Genomic DNA, 25,179 nt, shown 5'->3' with positions numbered 1-25,179 from the left:
TTGATTGGTTTTTTTATTGGAAACAGCTGATCAAAGTGGGGGGGGGAATGTGCTGAGTTCATGGGGAAAGCACACTGATGCACGCACTTACACAGGTTTTGGCAATCAGCTGAACACGTTAAAAGGTCCTTGGAGAGTCAGGATTCGTGAAGCAGGCTATCTTGTAGCTTTGACACAGGACTTTCTACTTAGGTGCATTAACCACCACACTGTAAGCTTGTCTGGATGAAGGAATCTTCCATTCCTCTACTAGTACTCTGAAGCAGTACTACTGTACAGGAAAGGGTTTGTGTTTTACTGGGAGGGGGAAAAAATCACTTGTGTAAAATCCTTATCCTGTCTAGTAGGGTGTAGCTTTGCTTCCTTATACTGGGATTTTCCTTTGTTTTATCCAGTGATGGTTTTACTGAAAAACTGAAAATATCTTGGAAAAATGCTTTTTTTTGTAATCATTTAGAGGTTAGTGTAACAACTGCAATTGCCACCATTGTGGTTAAAAGAAAAAAACGCACACAAAAAAAAAACACCTAAGCGAATTTCTGTATAATTAGCAAATGTAGGTAATAGTGCCCTGAATAGGCTGACCATTCTCAGTGTTTCAGTGTGGTGCTTTTACTTAAGAAGTACAAAATCATCTTGTATAATAAGTTTAGGAAAAAAAAAGGCATCAGGGGAGCGGGAGGTCTGGCACAAAAGCGTGGACTGATGTCTTGTTTCAATTACACATGTAGAATAAACAGCCTTGACTATGACAGTGTTGTTAAAATAGGTTAAAAGGTTTGTTTTAGCAGCACAGAGAGGATCAAAATGACATGTTTAAAAGAAACATGATCTGGGTCAATGTCTGCAAAGGGCAAAAAGCTAACTCAGAATGAGGAGTAAGTATGACCATGTGTATTTCTCTTGTTATATTTACATTATACAATTACAGTAGTGTTGCCAGATAAATTTACTTCTTATCTGTAGCCATTGTTGATTTATATTTTCTTACATATGTTAGAGGTTGATATGTTCTCTGACAACAGCTATGAAAACTAGCATCTGGGCTTTGTCAACAATTATTTCCAAGAACAATGATATATTTAGGTCAGTTAACTGCAGAATACCATGGTGCATTGATCCTTTGCAGAGCCAAGTCTTGAAAGTGGTTTGCTTCTTTCAGCCAGCAGACCTTTTTAGAACAAAGCCTTTTTCCCTTCTAATGCAAGAGTTAGTGATAAGTATACAAGCCAAGCAGGCAGGGAAAAGTAATCAAGCAGAAGATATAACAAGCTCCGAGGAATGTATTGTGTATTTAAATCGCAATAAAAAAACTTTAAGGAGAATGAAAATGTTACAGGCTGTAGATTAATTCCAGTGTGTTAGGAAATACCTCTTGGACAATGATCAATAGACTCCATGCTGACTAATTTTGTTTTTCTTCTGTTTGCTTTCCAGCAGAGGCTTCTGAAGTTCCCCAGCTATTATTAGAATTTCATGTGCAGTGTAAAGATACAATTGCATGGGATACAAGCAGCAGTGGCAAAGGCAGTTTCAGAAATTCTCTGCCTCCTTCCTCTTTCTCACAGCTGTTAGGCTACACACTGAGGTTGATTGCTGAAAAGATAACTCCTTTGAGGATGAGAAGGAATAGTGGTATCGTCTCAGTGATCCAGTTCATGGTGTGGACCAATATACCCATTTATATAACTTCAGTTGTACCCTGAAAAGTATCAAACTTAAGCATGAGGGACTGCAGAAGTGACAGTATAGAAAGTGTACACAAAGGGAATTTGTTAAGTAGTAAAGCCAGTTTCATGAACATTTCATGAAAATAATTAACTAGTCTTCAACCAGAATAAACCTGCACATGATTAGAGCTGCTTCACCAGAAGTTTCTGTGATTGCTCTCCTTTACTTTTTTTTCTAGGAGGAAGCTCACAACATGGCAGTATGACTCAGGGAATGAAAACACTCAGTTCCAGGGTTGACATACTACCTCGTGGCCAGACAGGCTTTTCTTGAGGATTGAAATTACTACCTTCTAAATTGCAGTGCTGACATATAGCTCAGCTAGGAACGTGGTACTCTCCGTAGCTTATCATTCACTTTTTAACCATCCTGTGCACAGAGCCTAGTGGGCAGGAATTGAGGGCCAACCCCTCCCACTATTGCAATCAGATGAATTACCCACACATTCGTTTATTAAGAACAGATTTTGGCACAATTATGGCCATACAAAAGATAACCTGGTATATGTGACATCTGAGTAAGGTGATGCAACCTGTTATCACTTGTTTGATCTTGGAAGGCCACATTCAGTAACAAGGCTTATTTAACACAACCACTCTATTCAGTTTGCTGGCTAGACTCTCCTGAAAATGTCTGACTCCAGCAGTCAACATGCTTTGAACAACTCCCTTGTTCACTGTATATAGGTATGGTCAACCCCTATGGGTAGTGTTACCTCTGCAGAGTTCCAACAGGCAACTGTAGCTGTGAGTTACACTGCTCAGCTGTGTCTATATAGTTTTCTAGTTCTTAACTATCCTAGAAGTTTGTATGTGATGGGTTTATTGCACCTCTGTATGAGACAATAATTTTACTTGGTCTAACTCTTTATGGATGTAACTGAATCCATGGCCAACCTTTCTCACACTGTTCTTGGTTCTTATTCATCAGATTCAAGTAATTGAAAATGACAAAGCTTCTAGGGGAGGGCAGATCTATGCTACAAACACAAGAGGACAGGTTCCTCCTCTTGTCACTACAGACTGTGTAATCCAAGATCAAGGTAACTGTCCCTGTTACTGCTTTGGGGGAAATGAAATAAATATATGTATATATGATTAAATTCCCACAGTTGTCACCTGAAAATGGTGCTTCTTACTCTAAATTGGACATAAAATGGGAAAATTGCTCCCAGGTGTGTGTGTGGGGTGGAAGCAGAGGGGGGAGAACTGAGTTCTTAAACTTTTGGTTAATTCCAGTGAAAGCTGTGAGATCACCTTGCCCTCACCTTTTCTACCCTTTCTGGAATTTAAAGTAATATGCATAATTGACACAACTTCTTAACGTAAACTTTTTCAAGGTTTTCAAGTAAAAAGCCCTCTTCAGATTCTTCTGAAATTTTAAAAGATGGATGCTATAAAAAGCACTGACTCTAGCATCGTTGTGTTTTAAGATAAGAATTTTGGAAAATTCTATTCAAACCATAGGGACATAGTATGAGCCTGTCTAGTTGGCTTAGTGTTTTTGTTTGGCTAGTGTACCTCCATTTGCTTCAGCCTAGACCCTGTAAGTACCATACTGTGTGCTCCTGACAGCAGACTTGATACTTCAATATAGATAAAACTGATGGTATCATTTAGTCCAGCATTAATTGATCAGCGCTTGGATAAGCTATACAAAACATATGAACACATCAAGATTTTTGAACATTATCTGAGAATGGGATAATGCAGTTCTAATGAACAAAGAAATTCCTCTCAAGAAACTGAGCAGATCTGCAGCCTGATGGTTTAAAGAAAAAAAAAAAAAAGGAACATAAGGTAGTTTCTGAACTGCTTGGACTTCCAGTGCTCTTGTCTGCAGTGCAGAACGCAGTTTCTCATTGAGGGAACTGAGCTAAGTGTGCTACAAAAAATAGGGTAGTGATTTTAGCACACTGTATCTTGTAGGATATATGAGCATGGTCATGTTAACACTGGTATCCTACCTTCTGAATTAGAGCTAGCTCATTAGCGTGGTCTTGACAGTATCAGTTTGCTGCATTTTCTTATATACAGTGTTGACATTCTCTCTGGGGATTTCATCCATATTATTTCCTTTTAACGCCTCAGATATGGATATTTTCAAATTAATCTCCATTGAGAGAGATATAACAATTGTGCTTTTTTTCTTGATACTTTTAAATCTCTTCAGTAAATCTTAATTTTAAATCTCTTCATTAAATTCAAACAGCAAGAAAAGGTTTGCCTACAGGGGGAGGCAGTGGGCTGATACATGAGATGGGCAGAAGCTTCCATGGAAGAACAAAAAGCATGTATTTAACTTAGCATATGCTCTTGTTGTTTTGTTGTTGTTGTTTTTCTGGTTTGTCTTTAGGACAGGCAGATTGCTTTTATCAGTCTTTCACTGTGCATGCTTTGTTGGGTGTTCTAGGCCATGCCAGCCCTCGTTATATCTGATGTACTACCTACTGCTTCCCGTCGTCTTCAGATATGGCCAAACAGGCTCGCATTCCACTGGCAGCTGTCATCCAGCCTTTTGCTATTGTTCCGCAAAATGAGGTGAGGACTAACAGAATATTAGTCCCTTGTGGTTTTGCCTCCTAAACGTTAATGACTTCTCTGGTGGGGTGGGGTGGGAGTGTGTCTTATCTATGACTGTGAAGGAGTTAGAGAGGTAGCTGCAGAAGTCTATGAGTTGCACTTGGGTCATGATGCAACTTCGAGGGATAAAAATCTTTGAAAAGGTACAAGAGTGGTAATTATGTAATCTGAACTAGCAGGTTCTTGGTGTTGCCCCAACTACCTCTACTTTATGCCGTGACTGGCAGCTGCTAGAATTACGTAGCTATAGGCAAAGACATTAAAAGAGGATAGCCCTGAACAGTATCAACAGAGGCTAAATTCGTTTTACTACATGAATAGTTAAATTCAAAAAATCTCATTTTTCCATTTTGTTTTTTACAAAATAAAGAGGAAGATAAAGGTATTTTCTACTTGGGTGAACTGAGTCATAGAAAGCAGAGAAATGTAACTACCCATTTTTGGCAGTTATTTGAAGACACTAACCTAATCAATATTTTTTCTCACATTGCCATCTACGACAGCCCCTTCTATTCTAAGCATAGCCCTAGTTCATTTGCAAAATAATTCTGCAGATTGTCAGTATCCTATGATCTCAGGATGGTTGTTAACACGGGTACACAGTTTCCTGGCATCCCCAGTGGGTTGCATCTGTAGCAGGGATACGACCAGTTTGCAAGTGCAGCTTGTAACTGCATCATCTGTAGGGCTGTCCTTTCTTGTTCTTAACTGCCTGCCTTCTTCTTTGTGCAGCTTCTAAATTCTGCAACAAAGGTCTGTAGACGGCATTTCCTTTTCACGTGCAATGCTAATTTACTTTCAGAGCATTGTTTGCTGCAAAAAAAAAAAATATAATGTGGGGATCTCATATAAGTTATAATATGTGATTGTGTCTTCAGAAACTCCCTCACAAAACATGCGCAGAAAAGCCTAATTAAAATTGCACAGACTTTCAGTGTTTGGTTTTTGCAGTCATTGATTTTCTTCAACTTTGTTTTATTGCTTGTAAATTCTTTGGTTTTTGGTCGGTTTTTTTTTTTTTTGAAGAATAAGTTGGAAAAAAGCAGATGTTGTTCTTTATCTGGATGGATAACTTCCAATCCAACAGACTTCTGTAGTTTGAATTAAGATTTTTATCTTAGCAGGGAAGATAACTACATAGTTATCTTCTCTGGGGTCCACAGGGAAATAGGGTATATTACTTATAGTTCTGCAGATAGCAAGTCTCACCATTTGTCTGCTAGACAGCAATTTTGGGTTTCATTCCAGTTCCTGAGGGGAATGTGCGGACTTGGCTTGCTGCCCCCTGCATTTTCTCCTAGATGAAACTCCTGCTGTTGCTTCCCCACTCCTTCACCTTACCAGACAGCCTTTGCTATTTAGTCCCCTTTACCCCTCTTCTGTGCCCACATGGTTCTGCTGTCACGTTGGCTCCTCATTTGCATGTCTTTCAGTCTGCTTCCAGTCACTTATGCTTCCCATACATGGCTTCTCTGTCTCCTGTACAGCGTTTGGACGAGCGATCAAGTTGCTTAAATCGAAATCTCTTCTGCATATGTAAATTAGCAGTATGTACAAACATTTGGCCAAGTTCAGGAGGATTTTTCCATTGTTGGTAAAAAAGAAATGTACGCAGTGACCCCCTGGTTCTGAAGAATTAGTGTTCTCAAGCTGTTGGAAAGGTTAGCAGAATTCATTAATCAGTAAAGAGCAGTGTTTTTTCCCTAGCTTCTTTATCGGAAGAAGCTAAAAAACTTAAGTCTGAAAAATGTCTCTCAAAATTGGCTAAAATCCAGTGTGGAAAATTTCAGTCTAAACAGTTGTAGCTTGGTAAAGTTTTAAAGAACTGAAGAGATGGTGTTACAGTAGGAAGTGCTGGGGAGTCTTAGCTGAGGCAGTTTTTCCAAGGCTTGCCTATGACATGTCTTCATTGCTGCTGCCAAAATAAGATCTTACCCTTAAGATCTAAAAAAAAAAAGTCTTCCATATGGGATTTATAACCACTTCAATTCTGAAAAGCTACTTAATTTGAAGGAACTGGGCTTTTTATGGAGGTAAAATATATTCAAGTGCTTATTTGTGTTTCTGAATTTCCTACTATGGTGCTTTCTGCCTGGAACTAGTGACTGCAAGGCACGGGAAGATTTTCCCTTCAGGATGTCTATCCTATCTCGCGGATGCCTTTAAGTGCCTATTAACAAGGCCAGCAGGTGATGCTCATCACATGTTACAGGGCTCTGTACAGTGGGAATCTGTCTAATCTCTTGATAAACAGCATGTTATATATAGTAACATCACGATTTTTTTCTTGCCTTTTAATGAATAATATCAATTCATTCATCTTTGTTGCAGCTTCAGCTGCAGACATGCCTCCATTGCTAGTATACAGAGCACTAGCACCAAGTGAGTTTCAATTCTGTTCCTTTCCAAAGGAGGAAAAAAAAAGAATGGCTACAAGGATTTAGTGGACCATGGCTGTGAAATGCCCACAAATACTTTGTGCAGCTGGAAATATGATTAGGAACAGCTGAGAAACAGACATCTTAATTGAACTGTAAGGACTTTAGCAAACCCACACACTATACAAAATCCATTATGATGCATGTCTTTCTGCGTTAGTAAAGCTGTATTTGAAAAGTCACGGGCTTCCATGGTCATTCAAGTGACTGATAGTCTTATGAGTATTCCATAAACATAACTCTTACTTGACTGGCGTTTTGCTCTCATCACCGCTTATAGTTGAGGATGAATTTGAAATAGTTCATAGATATATTTGCATGTTAGAATCACAGAATATCCCGAGTTGGAAGGGACCCATAACGATCATCAAGTCCAACTCCTGGCACCACACAGGTCTGCCCAAAAGTTTAGACTATGTGACTAAGTGCACAGTCCAAACACTTCTTAAATTCAGACAGGTTTGGTGCAGTGACTGCTTCACTGGGGAGCCTGTTCCAGTGTGCAACCACCCTTTCGGTGAAGAACCTCTTCCTGATGTCCAGCCTAAACTTCCCCTGCCTCAGCTTAACACCGTTCCCACGGGTCCTGTCACTGGTGATAACGGAGAATAGGTCACCTGCCCCTCCACTCCCTCTCGCGAGGAAGTTGAAGACTGCGATGATGACCCCCCTCAGCCTCCTCTTCTCCAGGCTGAACAGGCCCAGTGACCTCAGCCGCTCCTCATATGTCTTCCCCTCTAGGCCCTTCACCATCTTCTTGCCCTCCTCTGGAGGCTCTCCAACAGTTTAATGTCCTTTTTGTACTGTGGTGCCCAGAACTGCACACAGTACTTGAGGTGAGGCCGCACCAGCGCAGAGTAGAGCGGGACAATCACTTCCCTCGACCGACTAGCAACGCCGTGCTTGATGCATCCCAGGATACGGTTGGCCCTCCTGGCTGCCACTGATGTTCAGTGGTTTGTTGCCATAGAATGTATGTGACTCTCTTTCTATGCCATTACTGTACTAGGTCAGTTAGAAACAATGGGAAAAACTTAAGTGCTTCCAGATAATTTGAGGGTACAGCACGGTCTTCAGATGTCTTGTTCTTCCTTTCTCCGATCCTGAGTGTGGGTTTAGATTTACTGAGGGCAGTTGTTTGCTTGTTTACTTATTTTCTTTCTTAAATGAACACGTTCACTGTTTTGGTGGATGACTTGTAAGCAGTGGTGTTACATGTTGGTACACCTTGGTGGGTTGTGCACTTGGGTTAGAATCTCCTGCTGGCTTTACATTGTAACCAACAGAGGGATTTGTTGAACTGTTCTTGCCTGTGCAGGCAGCAGGAGGGAATGCCTGAGAGATTCTTCATTTATAGTAAATGAACGCAAGGGTATAGGAAAAGGTAACTGGGGTCCTACAGGTGTATGTGTAGTCAAGATTATAGTCATCACTTTGAGTCAACTGGATTTTGATCTTTGAGGATTTGTTTCCTTTGACACAAGGGGTGGAGTTAAAAGATCCTGGGATCTTTTCCAAATAAAAAGTTTAATTAAGTTTAGTAGTATTTCTCAGAAATATTCCTTCCAGTCTGGAGGTCCAGCCTGGACAAAGATAATTCAGCGTTTCAGCATGTCTGAAAGGTAGATTTAAGTTTTTCAGTCACTGTGGGTTCTTTTGGGGAAAGTGGAGCATCTCCACATACAGGATGGTGTTCTGTCTCCAAAAGTCATTTGGGAATGCTAGCATACAATGGGAATAAGGTTTTTTGGTTTTTTTTTCCTTCCCAAAATATGGTCTGAGGGGAAAAAAAAAAGAGACAAGAAATACACAAACTTGAACAGGGGCATTTTTGGAAGATGTGTGCAAAAGATATCCATGTGTCCAGTAAAGAATGGGATACAAGCTACCCCTGTGGGAGAAAAGAAGAACACAAAGGAAAATCAACACAGTGCTAGGTAAGGGTGTTAAAACAACCCATGCATGCCTTTGAATCAGTGCAGTGTTTCAGGAAAAAAAAATACAGGATTTGTTCCTTCAAAGAGAAGGAATCTTGAAAAATTACAGAAATGTAATGGAATGAGAAGATAAAGATGCTGTGGCTTTATATACTGCTAAAAAAAGCCCCATGCAATTGAGACTCTGTGGCATGGTGGTATGTCCGAGAAGTTCCATAACACCTAGAAGTTTGGAAATTCTCAGTAGAGAGGACGCAAGAGCAACGTAAGTGCATACAAAGAAAGGCATAAAAATACACCAGTAGGCTGCAATATCAATCCTCAGATCAAGGGAGGAAAGCTGAATTCCTCAGCAATTGATAGTTGAGTAAGGAAAGATGTAGTACAGCTAAGATGCCAGATTGCAGGTGCTCACCTGTAACCTGGTGCAACTGCACCACGAGAACATTCTCATTTATGGCAGCCATTTATGGAAAACTTAAATAGATGTCATACTGGCCTTGCTGAAGAAAAGCTCAAGACGGTGGGTTTGCGTCAGTGGTGGTAAGTCACAAGTGAGAACTAATTTAAGACACAAGTAGAGACTGTTCAGTAGAGATCACTGACTGCTTGTGTTTGATGTCCTAAGAACAGCCAGGTTAGTAACACTTAGCACATGGACACTGAGCTTCGGAAGAGCAGAGCAAGTGAAATGAGAGAATTCAGAAAGGCCCTTGAGTTGAAAGAGAGGCAACCTCCATGGAGGGTGCACAGTCTCTCATAGATTACAAATGACAAAAAGCTTTCCACAGCCAATCTAGAAAACTGTAGACTAGCGAACCTTACATGCATGCTGTATATCATTAGAAATTAAGGTCGTTAGAACATTCATGCCTCCTCACCCCTGGCTGGTGTCTTAACAGCTCTAGATGTTTCTGAATCTTTATCTATACTAAGTCTTCATTTATTATTTCTCAAAAATAACAGTTCATTTTCACTCCCCTGATTTGGATGATCTATGAAAAGTATTTGTTTGTTGTAGATTTTGACAATACAGTATCATTGTTTGACAGAATTTATTTTTAGTCCACCAGTGCTTTAGCAACGGTCTATAAAAATAAACCAGCTCTCACAGTTATCGTTATGGACAAAGCTCTACGTGAATTTGTTTTGGAGATGTGCGAATGTTTCCAGAGCCTGAATAAACCATGTGATCTTGGTTTAACATTTAATACTGCCTGCTTAAAAAGTTAGTTAAAAGAGTATTTCAAGTTTTAAAATCAAATATAAACAACTCCAAAAATATATGTAGTTTTAAATATTAAAATATCTAGAATGACTTTCTTTCTTGTTCCTTAGTAGTTTTGTGTTGTCACTCTCTACAATGTTATTTCTTATTTATTTGTTATTTCTTCATAGAAATATTCAGTGGTGGGAAACTACTATTTCACGTTTCTCCTCAGTAGATTAACAAGTTAGAAAGATAAAACTGGAATGGAATTACTTCTCAGAAATTCTGGTGTTCATGAGCTGTAAGCCATTTAACCATTTCAGAAGAATACTGAGATATGATCGTGGCCAGTGCAGCTGAGCTGCTTGGAAAGCCGTGTGTTTTTTTTTTTTACAGGGATGATAGCGCATTTCCTAGGTAGAGCTGTGCAGTACTGTAAGGTTAGCAGAAACTACAAACTGAGTGAGGTGAATAACTAGCAGGTGATGCAGTGTTACAAAATCTCTTCTGTTTCAAGAACAAAGTAAGAGTATGAATTTTCATTTAGACCCCAAGACTGTTCAGTGGGTTTGAAACAAGTCATTCAAATGTTGAGTAAATTTGAAGAATTCAGGGAAATCCCTACACTCTTGTGATCTACTGTGAGGACTCAGATTCTGTAGTTTGTATTCGGTGACCAGTAAGAATGGCAAGCAGGCTGTACCTTTAGTTGGAAACACATTTTCATACAGGCACATGTATTTATTAATGGTTCCGTGCTTGTGCAGAGCTTTGGTTTGAGGGGACTGAGGAACACTTAGATTGCAGGCAGTACAAAATGATTTAATGGAAATACCTTACTGATTCTTCCTTTCTATTAGGGATGCGTTAAAAAGCACAGATTGCAGAGAAGAAGTGCTCACTGATAGCATCTACCCACCGTAAAAAGCCATCACTTTATTTTACCCTTTGATTTTTAGTTACTTACTTGCAGGAGGACGTTCCCCAGTACTGTGTGAAAGACTAGCTAATTTAAGGGCTTTTGATGAGGGATTCTATCAAAAGACTTTTAAAAAGCAAAGAGCAAAATACGTTATATCAACTAGGTCATGCTTGCCTGCATGCTGGCTGACTCTTGACAGAACTCAATAGATTGTGTCATGACATCCCTCTGCAAGAGCCACATCAACTCTTCCTCTGTATGTCCTGTTCATTGGCGTGTCTTTTTATGTTCTCCATTGTAATACCTACCAATTTGCTTTCTGTGGAAGTAAGACTTGCTGGTCCGTAGCTCTAGGATCGCCCAGAAGTTCTTTGTAAAGTTTCTTTTTATATTGGTGCCTTCTTTACTTTTGGGCGCTGAAGCTCATGTAAGCAATTGGTTTTATGCAGTTCAGCAATTTTGCACTGTGAGTCTTTTTAGATAAGAATTACATGATTAGGCAGTAAAATTGTCCTTACTACTAGAAAGATTCTTTTAAATAGCAAAAGATGATAGCAAAAAAAAAAAAACTTTCTGAAGGAAAGGCTCTGAAAGAGCTGGGCATTTGTTTTGCTCTGCTGTTTCTTTTGAAATATCGTTTTCAATGTTGGCTTGTAAATTTGTAATCCTCATATGGGACTTGACATAACTGAGATTTCACTTCATATCCACCACTAGTGGAAATGAAACGTCAGGGCTTATTGAATGTTTCATGACCTTTTTCCTTTGTGTAAACTACATATGACTCTTTATATTGAAATTATTCAAAATTGTTATGTGTTTGTAGACAATACTGGACTTTTCCTCTCCATTGTGGGTAACAAAGCCTTCCTCCTCTCAAATGAGTACTCCACAGCAGAAAGAGCAGCAGTTGACCAGTGAGGAGATAATGTTTTGCTATCTCTGAATAGTAACTAGGGCATACTGCATTGCGTGCTGTGCAGTTCTCTGGATTGTCAAAGATCCAGCAGTGTCCGACTTTTGTTGATGTGTTTTGGGCATACTTTCAAAGTAATCTGTGCCTGTTGTCATGTTCTTCTAAAACATGGTGAGTGTGTGATGTAACTTAATAGTTAGGATGGGGTCTGACTATGTTGAAATGCTTCTTCACCCTCCAGGAATGGGGAGCTATTGAGTGGTCTGTACAGCAGAGTTCACTGCCTCTGTTTAAACTTCCAGAGATGGAAGTCAGTGGACCAGAAAGAAAGCACGTGTACCCGTACTGCCTTGTAGATTCCAACTAGGCCAGTTAGCTTAGAGATAGGGCCATGCTACAGGACATTCCGCCACGTTCTTAGGACTGCCTTGGTATTTTTACAACTAATCCATTGTTGAGCTATTTGGAACAGTCAGTCCGTGTAGAAACTGTCTGGGTAGCATAAGCTTGTATCCTGAACTGATTACTGTCTATCTGCTCTGTTAAATGTGAGCCTTAACATTATTATTTCCTCCATTTTTCAGATGTTAAAACATGTTAACAGGGATGCTTTGGAACACCTTCAATTGAGAGGGAACTGTGAAACTCTGGTCTTGTGGTCCTGAGTACACCTGGAATCTGGAAAAGAGTTGTTGAGTCTTGTTGCTCTTTCAGTGCTTTTTTTTTCCCTTCCTCCTACTGACTAGCTCCAGGTTAATGTTGTGGTTTTTTGTATAGCACTCTGGGGTGCCTGACTATCCCATGCATGGTATAGAGAGCCCAGAACTTGTATGCATCTCCAGGTGCCTTACCTCGACAGCTTTATATCACTCGGGAGGCCAGTGCATGTGATCTAGGTTTTGCAGTGCCTAATTTAGAGATGCATAAATCCTGTGTTAGATAAGGCTTTCTTCATGGAGTATGCCCAGCGCTAGTCTGCATTTGGTAGTAAAGCATTTGGAATTGGATTGCTTCCCAAGACTTCATCTTCTAGGAGAAAGTTTTTGTTAGCCTATTGGGCTGTCACTACACGGTGTAACAAGAATGTAGAGCCAAAGTTAGCAAAGGTTTTGGCAGCATAGCTTTTCCTAATTCAAGTAAATTTCCTTATTTATTTTTTCCCATTTTTGTTTTTAGTGTACACTTTAAAATACTCTTCATACTTCTGTAGCGTGTTCCATGCATCGTTGTTGTTACAGTAAGGACTTAATTCTGAAAGAGATGGGGACAGTGACTTGGAAAATTGACATTCATATATACCTTATTCATATTTTAATCAGAATCCCTGATTAATTTGTGCAGTCTTGAAAGGTTAGACTGGGAAAAGTGCATTTCTAAAGATTTAGGTTACGATTATGTAATTAGTTTCTGATAAGTTGGAAACCATCTATTCTCCAGAATGGTCATGGCAGAAGAAAAACCTGACTAAGCACCAGTAAATATCGAGGGGAAAGAGGGAATTAAAAAAAATAATAATCATAGTCACTTACTTGTTTCACCAACAAAAATTACACTCGTAAAAAAAATTACTTTGGCTGTTGCTAGATACATCTGTAACTCAAAATAGCTCTTCGAATGCCACTTGACATTCTGTGGGTGCGTTTTCCTCTACAGGCTGCATGTTGCTCTCCTGAAATGGTGTTTGTCTCCTCTTATGCACTGGCCAAAGTTGACCATAGCAACAGCAGTAAATTAAACATTGTAAGACTGCGAGCTCTAACATTAAGCCTGCAGGGATGTTACTCAGTTACCTTGGAAACTTCACAGAGTCAGCACACCCTGGTATTTAGTTAGTTCAGGATGAAAAGCTTTATTTTGCTTTTTAAACTGAAGCTATTCTTGCATGTTCGGTTTATGCATATTTTATTTATCTGTCCAGTAGTACAGAATCATAGTCTGAATGGAACAATGTAATGTATGTAATTTCAAAGGGGAAAGAAGTTTTTATTAAACTGAATAGGAAGCTGATGTTGTTTGATCTTATTTATTTGTATTATTTTAATGTTTAGATTTATCCTTAGTATAAAAGTGTTATTTGGATGTATGGACATGCTGCATCTCAAGTGAAGGTCAGCAGCATAAGGCTATATCTAGGGCCTAATCATAATAGCAGGCTCTAACGCCGTCCTGTAGGAAAACAGGGGAGACTAAGCCTTCTACAGATGTCCCTTTATTCTGTGAGAAGGGATCCTTCTCTTCTTGTAGGACAGGAAATAAATGTGAAGGAGGGGCTGCTTTTTTGTTTAGTGTTTGACAGAATCGGGTAATCTGTGCTTGCTAAATAGATGCAGAGATCTCCTCAACCCTAGAGTACAGGAGCAATAGTACAGGTTTTTGTCCTTCCCAGGACTGCTTAGCTCATAGCTCTCTGCACAGCCCCTTACTTGTTATATTCAGCAGCAGCTTAATCTTCAAATAAAAGAGGAGTGTAGCTGCATACAAACACTCTTACTGTTGGGAGGTCCTGGAGTCTGCCTGAAGCATCCAGCTATCACAGCAGTGAAAGTATTCATGGAAGGGAGACTCAGAATATAAACACTCCTACCTGATGTTATATTTTTAAAATAACAGCTAGTTTTGCTACCGACCTTCAAAGCTAAGCTTCTGTATCATGGAAAGGACTTAAAAAGGATATTAAACTCACCCCAAATATCCTTGCTTCAGAGATTAAGATATCCTGTGCTGCTTTTTGTTCACGTAATAACAATTCTCCTTATTCTTTCTAAGTATTCCTCTAATAGAGGCAAGTGACCAGAGTTGGCTTGTGATTGTAGCATGACACTTCAGGTATTCTCACTTCTTTCTGATTTCAATGGAAGTAAATTAACTAGCCCTAGAGGCATGTTTACTACTTACCTGCTGGCCTTCTTGAACAATGTTAAGCAGAACTATTTTATACACCTTGAATTAAAACACCTGTAAGCTTGGCTTAAAAAGTCACAGCAATACCTTCTAACAAAAGAAAGAAACAGCTCCAGGTTTTTGAGAAGGAAAGAAACCCTCCATTCAACAGACCTTTCATGCTGTAAATCTAAAATCAGTAATATACTTTTCTCTCAAATGCTGACAAAAATTATATGTATACATTGTCTACCTACCTGTGTGTGTGTGTGCATGTCTGTACAAAATAACAAAAGAACCCCATCTGTTTGGCCACTGAAGTTGACAGTAGGCCACAATGATCCTGAAATCCGTTTAGGTTTTGGTTTTGTTCTTTCTGCAAAGGTTTGAATAACACTGGCAATGCTGTCCTGTGGCAGAAATTCATCCAGAATCGTTGCTTAAGAGATTACAACACTATACTTAGATTTATTTACAAACTTAAATATTTGCTCCCTAAACCTAGAGTTGCATGTTCCCTGAGCCCTGTTTGGTGAGTTGCCTGATTGGCTATCCTGAGGATATTATAGAGCATGTTAGAAACAGTCACAGCTGTGTTTGTGAAAAGTGGTCATTGGCCACTCTAAAACAGAATTGATCTGCCAGTTTATCCATTATATTTGCAGGTAATGGGTTGTGCCTGTATTTTAAACTGTGGTGTTAGATTTATTGTGTATTTAGCAATCCTGAAAACTTCTGTGTGTGTAAACTAACACTGATGTGACCATACAAAACATGTAGAGACCAGACCTGTCAAGAAGTCAGTAGTAATAGTATTTAGAGCCCAAATTCTGTCTGCTGTTTTGAAGATACTTCAGGGCTTTCCTGCAGTGACCTGCAGAAAAATAAAATGCTTTGCTAATTTCATTTGCTTCTGTAAAATATGTCACTATCTCTTATTTCATTTTCTGCTTGAATGAATGTCAAGCCAGACATATTAAATCAGACTGCCTTCTCATGGAAAATCAAACTCTTGATTTTGTGAAACTTCTGTTATCAATAAAGCTAGACTACCTCCTCTTGTAACTATTAACATTTCTGTAGAAAAGGTACCTTAAATTTGTCTTATTTTTCTATGGTTTTACAACTAATGTGACAAGGCCAAAAAAAATCTCAGACAACACCTGCAGTGTTGGGCCATCTGTGATACGGATGTGTGGGAAATGGAGCTGTGGATTAGTCCAGGCATGAACCAGTATCCTCTCATGTGATTTAACACGTGCATGTCACCCTCAGCAGCACTAAGAGGGGGCTGAGCTGCCCTAGGGTAGCTTTGTCTCCTACTCCTTCCATTGTTCTCACCTTGTGCATGTGCCTCTGCACCAGCTTGTGCTTTTGCTGATGAGTATAGGTGTATCTCTCTGGACTGAGAGATGGTCCTGCTTGAGATCTGATTCTTTAAAGTGTTAACATTTTGAAAGTCTGTTGTTCAGCACAGTTTCCTGATTATCCAATTTCACGCTTCTGCTTATATCATCAGTTAATCCTGGCTGCTGACCTTCACTTGAGATGTAGCATGTCTGTACATCCAAATAACAGTCACCACTTCAAAGCTGAGAAGTGCTGGAGAGAGCTGACTTGTTAACAGTTGGTATTCCCAACCTGGCATCATGACCAGAAGAAATTGTGTCTCTATTAAGCCTGGATATTAAACTTTTTTCCCTTTTTCTGCCACCAGTATGATATGGAAGTTCTAAAGAAGTAAGCTACCTACTTCTGGGCTTTCTTCGTGTCAAAATTTTATCAGTATTTCATGTGTTTCCCCCATACTCAAACTTCTTTAAATCCTTCTAATTTTGATTAGAGCAGCCTGCATTTGCAATCTTCATGCTGCTAGCTCTATTCAGTAAGTTGCAGCGTTCCCCTTAAAAAGAGAATGCTGACTGAATAAATATTTTGTGGATAGTCTGACCTACGATTCACTGATATCAATGACTAGCTTTCTGTTGATTTTGGTACATGCTGGATCTTATTCCCTGTGCAGTGCCAACTTGAAGCTCACCTACCGTGTCCCGGTATTTTTCATGCTACCATGTATGTAGGTGAATGTTTGGCCTGGGTGGGAAGGATTTTTGAACAAGAAGGTTTGAACATACTCTCTGCATTTCACTGCAATCTGTAAAAATCAGGTTAGAGCTAAGAGAGATTGCATTACGGGGTTGACACTTCAGCCGTGCTGCATTATGCAAACAAATAAAATAGATGAAAAAGCACTATTACAGAAAATACTTGAACCAGCTGTGACCTTTGTAGAGGACGCAGTACAGACTGGCTCAAGTCATATCAGCTGAGGAGGCTGATAGTGTTCAACATCCAAAAATCAAGAATCAGCAAAGTTGTTTCAGACTTCAGAGGGAATTGCTTCTGATAAAAGACAGTAGGAACATCACAAAGGGAAATGCTTTCCTGACATTTTAATGTGAACCAGTAAAGCAACTCAAAACCCGGGGATTGTTTGTTGACTGGTTAATCTTTCTCAAAAGCAATCTGTGATGGTATAATAGAACAAAATGCTTCAACAGTCCTAGAAAACACAGGCAGTTTGGTTCATGACCTAGGGTTGGGGTTTTTTCTTTATCACCCCCCCCTCCCCAAAATAGTGCTACATTTCAAAATTCTTTCTGATTATCCTGTGGACTTTTTCTTCATCTCTCTACTGTACAAATGAAGCACAAGATTTGCATGGGGCGGTGGTACTAACCTTGGCCAACAATCATCTCCTCTGATCATTAGAAAGTTATATTGTGTAGCCTCTCTTAAAATGCTCATATAAATATTTTAATAATCAGACTTACATGAATGTCAATGTAAATAATAACTCTAGAAACACTGCCTTTCTGGGTTTTGTTGCCCTGCACAGCTTGTCTGTGGGATGAATTGTCTGAATTGAGTAACTGGTAGTTGTGTCTTTATTTCAGATAATCAGTTGTGCAAATACAGTGTGTTTAATGTTCGCTGTACTGAAGTATAAAAATGTTTTATCTGCTAGCGTACTGTAGAGTGTAATTTTAAGGAACTATCACAGTATAAGCCATCAAGAGATATGTATCCGTGCAGCTTTCCAAACCTGTGAGATAATCTTCCTTTAGAAACAAATAGCCCTCATCTAAACACGTCGATTAACTAGTCTCCTGAAATCTCAGATACTAAATATGGTTCTCTCGTGGGATGTGCTTTCAAAATCATTTGTACTGAGATAATTTGCAGTTGAACAGGCAATTTGTCATGTATAGTATACAGTGTAACGTTGCAGTGAGCAGCTCTCTCTGTAAACCGGTAAAGTTCTTCAAAAGTATATGGAAAAAATGGTGGCAAATTGCTCATCTTGCAGGGAAGAGGAGGAAGGGATTGTGATAGAGATACTGATGTAATTGAAAATTGCACTCCTGGTACGAGTTTTCATGTTCCTCTTGGACGTAGCCAGATTTGCAAGTTGTGTGGGTCTCATTTCAATACACGTTCCTGTCATTTCAGTGCTGGGGCGTTAAACACATTCAAATGATGATGGAGTCAAACTGTGGGCAAAAATATTGCTCCTAATGCAGATTCATCAGGTAGTAATAGGGTGTATGTTGTGGGGGGCTAGGAGTCCACGCTGGCTGTGAGGCAAAGGCATTTTGCCTTACATTGCATGTGGAGATTCGACTTGCAGCACAGTTACAAAAGGTTTTCTTGTAGCCCAGTCTATGTATGTGAGTCTGGCAATGAAAACAGATGGTGTATATTTTTCAGTTTGTCGTGTGATAAATAGCTAGTTCTCTTCACCGTTTGCATATGCCTCTTTTTCATTCTCCAGAGACTCTCTTCTGATTTTCTCTTCAGAATGCTTTTCCAGAGATGTGCCATGATGAACTTGAGCTTCATCACAGTCCTTGTTCCTACACTTATAATTTCCAGCTGTGGCCCTGATCCTGCAATATGAATACAGTGATACTCTGCAGGCATCACAGGGAACCCTCAGGAGTGGGTCAGGTCTTCGTTTTTATAGCAAGCAATAGTAATTCAGCTCTCTGAGACTTTAAAGCACAGGTTATAGTCCCTTTGGAAATTTTTATGGATGTATTTCATCTTGGAGCGGTGCCACCAATGCCTATCTATTGCTCTGTGATACAGTTCTGACTCCAGAGAGATGTTCTGGCTGAAATATTTCCAAAATAACTCTTGCTATTCCAGCTATATTTGGACTAATAGTGAGATAAGTTATAGTTTATCAGATCAGCTTTCAGGGCTTGCACTGTAGTGGGGCCCGGAGGCTTCAGAGAAGGGAAAGTTTATGCAGGTCTCCCACAGCATTTCCCATCTCTACTGCCCAATCCCCTTTAACATAAAACCATACTGTTCTGCCTCCCAGTGCAGCTGATTCTTTCTGCCTCTCCAGTCCTTCAGTGTACATAAAAAGAATCTATTTTACGAGGTCATATTTATCCTACTGAGTAGTAGTAGTTTTAGTCATTGGTTTTGATAAATATTTATAATTTGATAGTGCTGGAAAGCTGACAATCAATGCCTACGTGTCCAGTTTTGTGAGGACTGTCCCTGTTCTCAGTCAGGTGATCCAAACAGGTAAATTGGGGAAAGGATTTTGAGGAGATAAAGGAGTAGGAGAGGTGCAAGAACAAAACACACAAATACAGCAAATGTTCAAATAGTTATGGTAGATACCTAAATTGATTCATTTATTATTTGTAGAAAATTACGGGAAGAGAGAAGGAAAATGCTGATAGTTTATAGTTGGAGAAGCAAAAGAAAAAGGAGTACTGCACTGGTTTCCAAAAAAAAAAAAAGGAATCTAAGTTTTGTGGATTTTATCTTAATCCCCTCCTTCTGTGAAAGTTTGCCACTGACTTCCATGGGACCGTAAACAGATCTCTTTATCTTCTGGTGTACAGTGACATCTACAGAGAGTGAAGTACAGGCTGTGGAGCATAGAAAGCAGGGCTTTCCCATTTAGCACCATTTCTTTTGGGCCGTGGATGGCAACAGTTTTTGTTTTATGTATTCATTAGTGTAGACTTGTTACTCTTTTTTTGCTTTTTAAACGCTTGTATGTTATTTATCTTTGTAAATTCCTATAAGATCTAGGTATTAAAAAGAGAAAAAAAAAGTTTTTTGACTCCAATGGAAATTGACAGTTGGAAATGTAATAGCAGTTTACACACCCAAACAGAAATGAATTTGTCATAACAACTGTGTTGTGAAGAAGTAGGTTTGGATGATTTCAGTCTGAGTCTCTATTCAGAAATTATCATATAAAATGGTTTATTATTAGATATGTTCATTAGTGATGTAATGGTTTAAATTAATTTAAGAAAATACTGAAAGGTAAATGAACATTTCACGTTAAGAAATCAAAAAACAGGGCTTTTTTTTTCAAGATTTTTCTGTTAGACAAAATCCTTTAGTCTATTGCATGCATTTCTTGGTTAGGCTTAACTTCATTGATTTTGGGTTTTGTTTTGTTTTAAAGTTTTTGCAAGTTTATTAGAAACTAAAAATAGCCAGCCTCTGCAGTATGATTGTATTGATATTTTATCTTTTATTTCTCTACATAAGATTGGAATACAGTTTTTGTAAAACTTGACAGCATATTATAACTTCATGCACTGCACATAGTCTCAGTGACTTCAAGAAGACCATTTGATGCAGAAAGTTAAACATACGTGCAGATCTTAGTAACGCTTAGGCTACTAGGGCTCTAAAACTGCATTACAAAAAGACTTTGTAATAAGTAAATTTTTTAATGAAGCTAAAGGGAGACGAAAGATAAATATTTCCACTCCAGAAATGGAAAGACAATGAAAAAAAATTATATTTTTATTTCTGCTGTCATTAAAAAGGTAATTTATTAAGTATGTATAAGAATGTTGATACCTAGGCTCTGAACTTTATGGCATTTATTTTTATGATTTTTCTTATTCATGCTTTATAGGTAAAGATCTTAATTTTAATAAGGTATTTCAAAATATGATCATTTGAGGGTAATTTTTCTTTGCTCTTGAATAACATTAAGTGTATTAGAACAGGGTTTAAAATCACTAAAAAATGTGTATAAATGCATCGGATGTTGTGTAAGGGTGTCTTTTTTTCCCTACCTGTTCAGATACTGTATTATGGCAAGCCAGATTCAGGCCTCATTAAATTAATACAGCAGAATGATAATCAGAAAATTGCCGAATAATGAACAAAATCCAGAAGTTCTAAAACTTAAGTTATTGTGGCTAGTGTGCAGGTTTTATAGCCAAGGCTCTCGTGTCTGCAAAATGACCCTGATAATTTGCCAGCTGACATTGTGTTAATTTGTGTTAAACTCAATTTTCATAGAAGAAAGAACATGAAGCAATGTATTACCTCAGTGGAGCGGGAGGAATCACTTAAAACCCATGTAGTAAAATCTACTCGTATGTACAAAGTTCTCGGCAAAAAGCATCAAATCCTTTGGAGAAATAAATAAGTAAAATAATTGTCTCTGTAAAATAATAAACATTAAAATACATGTAAGCAGTGAATGCTAGAAGGACATGTATGATTCTCTAGGTATTCAAAGACTCTTATGCTCCAATAAAAGATAAAAGTATATAATAGATTAAATATGTCCATTCCATAAGAGACAATAATTTTAAATAAGTGAATATGCTAGTGGAAAAGTTTTAGCGTTCAAGGGTTGTCAGCATTCTTCGTCTTGTAGAGATTATAATGGGGCCCAACTCTGGATTTATTTTCTTACTCTTACAGTCAGAGATTTTTAGTTAGGGTTGAAGGGAGTAAGGAAAAAAGAAAAAATAAAAACCACGTTTGTTTATGCTCCGTAGAGTTTCACAAATAATTGAACAAACTTCCATTTGTGCAGTGGTTTCAAGTATGACTTTTCTAACATAAATTACAATTACAGGAATCTTTCAATTGCTGCACAGTTATTACTGCAAGAGGCATCTGGAAAATGTCTTCCATTAGCTGTGGTTTTTGGCAGAGGCTATAAGCAAGCATGGTCAGTGTAATTAAGCTGACAAGTGTTCGAGATACTGTATTTGTTTACTGTGTGTTCTTTCCTTCAGTAAATATTAGTATTTCTTCTAAATCTTCTACTCTAGCTGGTGACCCTAACAGCATTAAACCTTAGTATAGCATGTAACACAGCAGCATTAGGGGGAAGGGCATTTAATTGAAAATATTAGAAGCTTTCTTAGTAACTACTTGTTTGGGATAGCTGTATGCAATTGGTGAGTATCAACAAATTTCTTTGAGAAAAGCTCAATCTGATAGAGAAGGCGAAATACCTGACCCCAGCAGATTTCTCCCTTGTGAGCTATAAAAATCCTTTGCTGGAGAAAGTCAGCCTAGAGCCCTGAACTTCCAATGCTTTCAAAGTTTTGTAGGCTCTTTGTATGGATCCTTTATTTCTTTCTGATAAATACCAAAATAAGGAGCTTGCGAGCTTGAAAATTAAGTTCTTTAGGGGACCTATGAGGTTGAACCAGCTGTACTGGCGAATTTGGATAAATGCTGAACAACCATTTCTTGGTCAGGTGAAATCTAACAAGTGTTAAGGCTGAGCAGCAGCTTTCTAGCTCACTTTATTTGGTTTCAAGTTTGCAGTGCTTTTTATAACTTCATGTACCTCTTCATTTAGACACCTCTTTATGTTGTAAACCATGGTGAGACTGGACCAATCTGATGTAACAGGTGCAAAGCTTGCATGTGTCCCTTCATGCAGTTTATTGAAGGTGGAAGAAGGTATCAGTGTGGATTTTGCAATTGTGTAAACGATGGTAAGTGATATTTCTCTGATCTGTGATTCATACAAATTCCATAAAACTAAAAAGGAACCGTATCCCTTAAATGATTTTCCTGACTAGCTGACTTGAAAATAGTTTAGTGAGATGCAGTAGCAAGGGCTATTTCACAAATTAAAAAAAAAATAGTAAAAATACTTAAAACACTTCTTCTTCAGTTCAATGTTTAAAAATAAATATAAGAAAAAATAATGCTAAACCATGAATTCCAAGTCCAGTCTGTTATGGTCAAAAGCTTATTTTAAAATATTATGTCAGCATAGGATACAAAGCTGCTTGTATTGCTAACCAAAAGCAACTTTTGTGTAGAGAAATTAACTTCTTGAAGAAGTCTAAATGTTCAGCAAAGAATTATTTAGAACCATGTTAGACTAGTCCTGGCCACGACTGTGGATACAGTGGTTAAATAGCCTATTAATCTTCCTGTGACAAGTGTTGGTTTTCACAGAAGATACCATGCCATATTTGTTCAAGTGTGCTGCATGTGACTCATAACTGTTCTTGTGCTCTTGGCTAAATCCCAGATCTTTGCCAGAAGTAGCCTTTCTAGACATTTGTATCAAGTTGGATTTCCTCAGCTGGATCACAGTGGTATAGTGCTTTCCCTAATACAGTAATCTTTTCAACTCTGAAACATGAACCTTGACAGGCTCATTCCAACTTCTTTTCTGCCTGGGGCTCAGATGTTTGTGCAAGCATAGCAGATAACAAATTTCCTAGTTTGTTAGCAATTTAAGCTCTCATAAAGAGAAATTTGAATGTGTTATGAACATTTTAAGAAAGACATTTCAATTGCAGTATCATTTTCAATCATGCTTTGTATCCGTAGTGTCTTTTATCTAAATTGGAAAGCACTTAAAAACATTAATGAGACCTTAAAATGCCCCAAAAACTAGGTAGATACTCTGCATCCCCTGCTTTTAACAGGCAGAAATATAAAAAATAACATTCTAAGTGTGTATTGATTGAGGAAAAAAGCTAAAATCCAGAGGTGACTCTTCCTAGTGTGACTAGCCATTAGACTAGCTGCCTGTAACTTGGTGGAGGAAAACAACTTGGTTTCTTAATGCTTGCTTTGGAGTTCTACATCCTTTATCTACAGCTACAGAAGGTTCCCGATGTGATGGACTGAAGGCAGCTTGCTGTACAGTAGGCCAGGTTTGTGAACATTGCAGAGCTGTTTCCAGTGAAGTCGTAATGTTGCACAAAGCAGCACAGGCTTTAGGAAAAGTGCTGTTTTTAACTCCGGTGATGTGAATTAAGCTTTGAGTAGATGGTATCTTTCTAATCTTTCTAACAAAATAACCATCATTTAATCTGTAGCCTGAGGATAGCAGACTCCTGCCTGTGGAAATAACCTGGGTCAGTTTTACCTACTCAAGCTTAACAAGAGTAGAGATAGGAGAAAATTGACATTCATGAGGGAATATGCCATATTCTCCAAATACAAGAGGAGCTGACATTACTAGAATGTTGTGAGGTTTGTTTGTTTTCTTAAATCAGTGTGAAGAAAAAGCATTATAACCTAAGTGTTTACACACCTCCTTGATCAATAACAGAGGTGCCTATGTCACCACTTGGTAACTATTGAAAGGAGTTGTTGGGTTGCTCCTCTCCACACTGTAAACATTTTTTTTCCTGCTCTTGTATTGTTTTTTAGTCCCGCCACTCTTCTTTCAACATCTGGACTACATTGGCTGATGGGTAGACCATTATGAAAGACCTGAGCTATCTCTGGGATCATAGGAATACGTTGCTACTTCAGATTATTGCCGAGTGAGTATTTCCAATACACAAAATAATTTATGATTTTATGTCAACACAAACAAAATCCTTTAAATACCTATGTTAGAGTAAATGCACTTATAAGCTGAATATCCAAGCTGAATGTCCAAGAACATTTTAGAAAATGTACAGATGTGGAGGATTTAAGCTTACAATAACGTTTTGCTCTTTTGTGCTGAGACTAGCAACTAACAGTAATAAATAGTGTCTCAAAGTCATGGTTCACAAGTCTTCAACTGAGGTGCTGGTTTGGTCCTTGGAAACATTTAGAGGATGTTCAGAAGTTATAGTTCAAATTCTGTGATGTGGTGTTGCTTTTTAGCTGCATGACTTACTAATTTTGCAGACAGACATGCACCTGAATTGTCTTCTCAGCTTTTCAAACCTTAGCATGGGAATTTGAATCTTTTCTTGGCATGAGTAGTTTTAGTGTTCTGACCAGTAAGTTATAATGGAATGGGTTCTCTGTCCTAATACTAAATTAGTTAAGAACTTGGTCCAAAGTCTACTCAAGCCACTGGAAGTATTTGTAGTTGATTTTATTAGATAACTGTATTTTGTACTTCCCAAAGCACAAATTATTTAAGTTTTTCAAACTTTTTTACAAAATTTTTCAAAATTCCTAGCGTGACCTCACCTGCCCACGGCATGGACATATTTTTTGGTCATTTCTGAAAGTGGGTGGAATTTTCTTTCCATCAGTGGAATGTGGATATGATAAAATTAGGAAAGGCGGTTCAATCCAACAAAGCCTTGAAGTAGGTACAAGTAACTTCCTCAGACCTTCTGATTATTGCTGGCGTACAAAGAAATGAACAGGTTGTTTAATTCTGGCCTCTCACAGGGGTACTGCTTCAAAGTCCAGTGAAATCCCTGAGACTGCCTTTAGAGATTCCATTGACATCTGCATTAGACCTCAGGACAGGAGAGAACTCAGTGGCTGTAGTGG

The 25,179-nt window shown here is 38.5% G+C and overlaps 1 long non-coding RNA gene and 1 pseudogene across 1 annotated transcript; both read left to right on the top strand.

The window, feature by feature from the left end:
* Nucleotides 1–25,179, top strand: part of LOC125184060 (protein transport protein Sec24D-like) — a 212,545-nt pseudogene that overhangs the window by 173,511 nt on the left and 13,855 nt on the right.
* On the top strand, nt 4,278–19,406 carry LOC125184062 (uncharacterized). Its single transcript, XR_007167333.2, has 2 exons — nt 4,278–8,688; nt 12,321–19,406. It is a non-coding gene; the product is annotated as an uncharacterized lncRNA (long non-coding RNA).

Source organism: Anser cygnoides, chromosome 4 (genome assembly GCF_040182565.1).
Source record: "Anser cygnoides isolate HZ-2024a breed goose chromosome 4, Taihu_goose_T2T_genome, whole genome shotgun sequence".
Taxonomy (NCBI): Eukaryota; Metazoa; Chordata; class Aves; order Anseriformes; family Anatidae; genus Anser; species Anser cygnoides.
Note: the sequence above shows the minus strand (reverse complement) of the source record. Positions and strands in the feature narration are given on the sequence as shown.